We start from the raw sequence: 6,969 nt of genomic DNA, 5'->3' as shown, positions 1-6,969 counted from the left end.
CTGCAGGGCCCCATCTGCTGTCTCCCCGGCCTCTGGGCCTCCTCCCTGCAGCCCGCGGTGGGCAGAGGCCAGTCCCGCTCTCTAGAGACCAGTCTGGGCCTTCCCGGCCCTGTGTCCTCCTCAGCCCAGCCTTCCAGGCTGCCGGGAGGCCACATCCTCGGTCCCCAACCACTTCCATGGGAAAAGGATGAGAAATTCAGGCAAAGGGTGCGGGCGCCCAGGCAGCTCCTGCAGGCCATGCCTCCCTCTCGGTTCCAGCAGCCCTGGGACAGTTGTCCCCAGACCAAGCTCCGCTTCCTGCCTTGACCTCACCCGAAAGCTCCTCACCACCGCCCTGAGGTTTGCTTGTCTGCAGTGTGGCGTGAGGCCTGAGGTCCACCGGGCTGTCTGAGGGGTACCAGGCTTAAACCTGGAACACCCCAGTTCAGCCCTTGGCTGTCACATAGCGGCACCCTGGCAAAGTAACACATGGCTTCCAAGCAAAGGATGCAGGGAGCCAAGAAAGATCGCAGAGTTTGGGAATTTGAGTCTCTGAAGCCCAGGGCGATTTTCATCCACCCCCTGGGATCTCCAGCCACAGCCCTCGTGACTGACAGCCCTGACTGCAGCCTGCTCTAATGGAGAGAAACCACAGAAGGAAAAGCCGATTCCCCTGTGGCACTGGTGTCTGGACGCTGCCTGCCCCTGCTCAGGGATCAGCCCTCCGTAGGCCCAGGTACAATGGAAGGACCCTGCAGACCGTGTGGAGCCATCTTTCCAAGGCTCCCCCTCCCAGCTTTCCCTGCAGGGCCAGACACAGGAAATGAGATCCACACACATACACGCAGGAATAATAACCGTGTTCCTTGTTGAAATATTAGACAATGCAGATAGGGAGTAAAAACAAGTTTCCAGACCCCAAAGCAGCCCATCACCTCCCCACATCTAACCCTCCAGGTTTTTTTGTGTGTGCAAATTTCTTTTAATTGTCAAAAAAAAAAAAAAAAGGTGCCTAACTCTCAGAGCCCTTCCCACACTTGAGAGGACTCTTCAGTATCTGCATACCAGGCTCATCACGCGGCCCAGGCCCGGGACCCCACGCCGGGCTCATCACGCAGCCCAGGCCCGGGACCCTGCCTGGCACGGTCGGAGCACCGTAGGTGTTGGCGCAGATGGTTTCTGTTCTGCAACCTGCTTTTTTCTTTCTTATTGACAATATTGCGTTCAGTGGTTAACCTGGATCCCCTCATCACCGGGTTACCTATGAGACCCTCCGATTAGCGCCGACCCCCACGGCTATCCAGAGGCTTACACATGATCAATTTTAGGAGCAACAATGACATATTTGTGCCCAAGTGCCCTGTGTGGCTTCCTGGCATCCAGGACTCAGATACTTTTCAGGCCTAAGTGCCTCTGCCTCAGCCTTTCCCGCCACCCGATTCCTACATACCCTGCAAAGCCCGGCCCAGTCTGAACCATCACCCAACATCCCTCCCTGGGCTCCCGGCCCACACGTCCACAACATCAGTTCCACTGTCCAGGGCTGTGCTGCCCATGACCTCGTCCACCCTGGACCAGGAGTCCACCGAGGCCTGAGCTAACACCAGGACAAGTCCCAACACAGAGTCTAAGACAACAAACTCCAGGCGGATGAATGAAGTGCGGATCAGCGAATGAAACGCAGCTCTGGTGGCTGCTCTCTGGTCCTGGATCTGCCTCGAGGGTGTCATCTCCATCAGTCACAGAGTCCCCATCTCCCATTTCAGTAACACTGGCCACGAGGTCAACCGGGAGCAGGGAAACCTGCCCAGGGCCTCCAGAGGTTCCTGGCAGACCCCAGCCCCACTGCTACTGCCTTGAGGCACATCCCCGGGAGCCGGTGCTCTCCCCCACACTCTGACAGCCCCTTGTCCCTGAGCCAGGTCCAGAGTCCATGGCCTCCTCCCTGGCCGTCCTGAGCACACAGCTGGTGTGCTCCAGTGGACCGGTCCGGGGGCTCGGTCCCCACCCCTGAATGCACGGTCCTCGAACCTGCCCTTCATTTGGAGAGATTGTCCCAGAAGGTGCCTCAAAACAAGAAATTGCAGAGGGTGGTGGTTACTAACAGGATTGTTTAACAGGAAACAGCTCTCCACGTGTCCGGATGGGTGCTGCTTTTTTTAATCTGGTTGCAAACCTACCCTCTTCTTTTCTTTCCTCCTAAAGAAAGGTTATTTTATCTTAGAACATCTGCAACCTGTCTGGATCAGATTGTCTTTCTGCAGGATCTGATGCTGATCTTATTTGAGAAATCAACCATGCCCAGAGGCGGCCACAACGGCTGTTGGCTGAGACAACACACCTGGCCAGTCTCAGATCCTCACTGACCTTGTTACAGCCTCAGAGACCTGGGGACTGATGAGGGGGACTTTCTCCTCCACCACACTCAGCACATGCAGGCACGCACGAGCACACGCCACACACGTGTGCCAAATACCGCAGACACGTGCACATACTCATGGAGAGACAGCCCACACGCAGACACGCCAGGCACCCAAGACACACAAGCGCAGACACAGGCCACCCCAGGGCAACATCTGTTCCAACCAGGGGTTCCCCTTCCTCCACTTCCTTCCCCCAACACCGTCTTCTGGGTGTGGACAAGACCCCCTTCTTCGAGACTCCCTTCTCCTCCAGGCGCGTTCTCGCGTGCAGCCCCGGGCCGCCATCCCTCCTGCCTCTTGTCTGCATGCAGCCAGGAGCAGACCATCCCAGCCCCCAGCATCTCTGCCTAGCAGGAGACACCACTGCTGGTGGGAGACATGGCTCAGAGAGGGCGTTGTGGTGGCTGAGACCACACAGCAGGGGTGGAGCTGGAACCCAGAACCCAGCTCAGAAGCCAGCGCTCATGCCTTCCTCGGCCCGTCCAGGCCCTGGGGTGGAACTGGAACCCCGCTCAGAACCCAGCGCTCACGCCTTCCTCGGCCCGTGCAGCCCCCGGCGTGGCTTGATGGCTTTGCTGCCCTTGCCCAGAATGTTCCCAGCAGACCCTCAGGAGCACTCACTGTGGAGGGGCCCAGTCTTCACAGCCCCTGTGCAGTGAGACCCAGGGGTCAGGGTCCCTGCCCAGGACTGCACACTGGGGACACCGTCCGGGACTGGCTCTTCCTCACCCCCTTGGGTCCTCCCGAGCCAGGACCCCTCTGTGCTCAGACTCCGGCACCAGCCATCCCAGAGTCCCCAGGACTTGTCCGGGCTCCTGGTCCCACTGTCCGGGCTCCTGGTCCCACTGTCCCCACTCCTGGGTCCTCTCTTCTTTCTGACTGCCAAGCCTGCTGACCAGCAGTGGCCCTGGGCCCCTGGACCACCTCCCGGCCCCCGGACCGCCTGTACCCACTCACCTCCTCCCGTCCCCGCTCACCTCCTCCCGTCCCCGCTCACCTCCTCCCGTGCCCGCTCACCTCCTCCCGTGCCCGCTCACCTCCTCCCGTGCCCGCTCACCTCCTCCCGTGCCCGCTCACCTCCTCCCGTGCCCGCTCACCTCCTCCCGTCCCCGCTCACCTCCTCCCGTCCCCGCTCACCTCCTCCCGTGCCCCGCTCACCTCCTCCCGTGCCCCGCTCACCTCCTCCCGTCCCCGCTCACCTCCTCCCGTCCCCGCTCACCTCCTCCCGTGCCCGCTCACCTCCTCCCGTCCCCGCTCACCTCCTCCCGTCCCCGCTCACCTCCTCCCGTGCCCGCTCACCTCCTCCCGTGCCCGCTCACCTCCTCCCGTGCCCGCTCACCTCCTCCCGTGCCCGCTCACCTCCTCCCGTGCCCGCTCACCTCCTCCCGTGCCCGCTCACCTCCTCCCGTGCCCCGCTCACCTCCTCCTGTGCCCAGGGACCACCTCCCCAGCCCGCGGACCACCTGTGCCCACTTGCCTCCTCCCAGGCTGCCCTTTTGCAGACTTGCCCGGCCTCCCCACCACGCTAACCCTCTGGACCTCACTTCCTTCCAGTGTCCTGTCGACTCCCCAGAACCAACCCCTATAATCCTGAGGTGCTGCTGGGAGGCCTGACACTGGGCGGCTGCTGTCCACGAGGTCCGTGCACTCGGATGAGCAGCTGAAGCCCAAGCTGAGCAGGGCCTCGGAAACCCCCGGGCCTGTGAGTGCCACCTGCTCATGACAAGCAGGCTGTGCCCTGGGTGAAGGCCCCCGGCTAATGGTGCCACTGCTGCTGGGGGCTCTGTACCCGACTGGGGGGCCAACCCCTCAGACAGCAGCTGTGGGGTCACTGGCTTCTAAGCCTGTGTCGCCACCGCCCTGCTCCACTGAGGCTCTTCTGAGACCAGCACTCTCTACCCCAGTGCCGCCCCTCTGCTAGGCGCTGGCGCCTCTGTGGCCACACGCCTTCCTGGTGCCCACCTGTCCCCTCAGCCAGTGTGCTCCAAGGTCAAAGGAGGCTTCCGGGAGAGCACAGTGTTGCGTCCAGCCCGTGCTTGAGGGAGGGGCTCGCACAAGGGTGAGCGTCAGGAGATGGGCACCAGATGGGTGGCTGCTGACCACAGGGCCAGGGCAGGAGCAGAGAGGCCCGGAGGAGACTCTGGTCCCGTGGGAGGTGATGGCCGGCAGGAGCTGTGTCCCCGGGTCCCGTGTCCTCAGACCATCCCAACTGATGGACGTCCTGGTTTTAGTCTTGCTTGAGTCATCGGAGGCTTTTGATGCTATTCTTGGTAAAAAGCCGGCCTGGAAGGCTGCTCGGACGCTTCCCTCCGCTCTCTGGTCCCTTTCATCAATAGCCTAGTTCTTCTCCCTCCTCCCCGGGAGGCACCACCCTTTCTGGGAAGTCACTCAGAAGGGCAGGTGCTGCCAGGGACTGTGGCACATCAGACTGTCCCCCAGCACCATGCCTTGGTGGTGCCGCTGCAGATGGGGAGCCTGAGGGTAAGACAATGGGGAGGCTGGACAATGGCCGGGCCAAGTCTGACACACCCTCTACTGCCCTGCCCCTCTCACCAGTGCAGGAGGCCCCTGAGACTGGCTGTGACGTCCAGCCGCCCAGGAAGGGGGTCTGGAGAAGGCCGTGGGATGCCAACCCCCTCTCTCCCTGGGCCACCTCCAGAGAAAGCACCCAGACCCTCCACCACCACAGCCCCCCCCCGCCCACTCTGATGCTGTGGGAAAGGGAGGAGTTCCCGGGGTCCCTCCTGGCACCAGGCTCTGCCAGCATCTCGTCTTCTCCACAGGTGCCCTAGCCGCAGCCCGTGAGGCAACTGCCCAGGTACAGGTAAGAGGCCAGACCGTGTCAGTAATGGAAACGTGGGGAAGGTCAAGGGAAGAGATGCTTGATTATTTTTAGACAGAGTCTCGCTGTGTCGCCCAGCCTGGCGTGCAGTGGCGTGATCTCGGCTCACTGCAACCTCTGCCTTAGTTCAAGCGATTCTCCTGCCTTAGCCTCCTGAGTAGCTGGGACTACAGGCGCCCGCCACCACACCCACCTAATTTTTTTTGTTTTTTTTTTTTTGAGAGTCTCCCTCTGTTGCCCAGCCCGGAGTGCAATGGTACAATCTCTGCTCACTGCAACCTCCACCTCCCGGGTTCAAGCGAGTCTCCTGCCTCAGCCTCCTGATTAGCTAGGACTACACACGTGTGCCACCACACCCAGCTAATTTTTGTATTTTTAGTAGAGACAGGTTTCACTGTATTGGCCAGGCTGGTCTCCATCTCTTGACCTTGTGATCCGCCCGCCTTGGCCTCCCAAAGTGCTGGGATTACAGGCATGAGCCACCGCACCCAACCAACTTTTAAAATTTTTGTAGAGACAGGATTTCACTATGTTGCCCAGGCTGGTCTTGAATTCCTGGGCTCAAGTGATCCACCCACCATGGCCTCCCAAAGGCTGGGATTACAGGCATGAGCTACCGCACCCAGCCAGCCAAGATGAAGCTGAACATTTGCAGAGACACGCTGAAGGGCAGGGGAGTACTTTGGTTCAGTTGTGGTCCCAGCTTGGGGCCGTGCCTGGGAGACAGCAGGTGCCCTTAACTTGTAAATTGCTCTTAACTTGTGAACTGCCCCTAACTCGTGAACAAATACCTTCCTCCCTTCATCTCCCTGCCTTTAGGTGACCCCTCCGCCTCCCCTGCGGCCGCCTGTCTGCCCAGCACCTGCTCCACATCAGCCCCCGCCTCGTTCCTTGTGGCCCACTGCCCTCACGGCGCCTGGTGTGCTGGGCAGCACACCTGCTGAGTGAACCACACAGAGGTCCCAGGGCCGGGGCTGGTCAGTGCCCTCAGCATCGGCAGGGGGCTTCTAAGCAACTGAAAGCTCTTCCGGCCGACTGAGGAAGAGAAAAGCTTAACAGGAAATTCCTCAAACTGCAGGGCAGTGCCCCGAAGCCCACAGTGAGGACAGCGAGGGCACCTGCCTCGCCTGGACTCAGCGCTCACCCGGGACACATGATGTGACTTTCTGCCCACAGACCTATGGTTTGGCCTCACAGCCATCAACAAAGTGTGGGGCCGGCAGGGCCTGGGCTCAGCTCACCGCAAGGAGCCCGGGCAGTGTGGCAGCTTCTGCAGAGGGAGGGGTTCTTCCTCCCATTCCCCAAGTGGGTTCTGATGTTGGAAAGTCAGAATGACCAACATCCACTATCAATGCTGAGTTTGCGGTCCATCCCACCACACCATCGCCTGAAAGAACATCTCATTTGCTCTCCGAGTCAAAAGGAAAAGAGCAAGCAGGGAAAGAAATGTTGTCAACAGGTGATAGAAGGCAAAAGTTCCTTAACATATAAAGACCAGCTGCAGTTCAAGAAAATGATGAACATCACAATGAAACACGATAGGAAGGAGGTAACGGGGCCCCGCGGAGAGACAAGAAGGTCCCAGTAACTGGAGATGCTCAACCCTGTGAGCAAATGAAGACAGCAGCACTCCAGTTCTCCCGCCTGCAGGACTGCGCAGACACAACGCCGTCCGCCCTTCAGAGGCACAGGGAGAAGCCAGGTCCGTCCAGGTGCCTGGCACAG

The sequence above is a fragment of the Gorilla gorilla genome, chromosome 18 (assembly GCF_029281585.2).
Source record: "Gorilla gorilla gorilla isolate KB3781 chromosome 18, NHGRI_mGorGor1-v2.1_pri, whole genome shotgun sequence".
Lineage (NCBI taxonomy): Eukaryota > Metazoa > Chordata > Mammalia > Primates > Hominidae > Gorilla > Gorilla gorilla.
Note: the sequence above shows the minus strand (reverse complement) of the source record.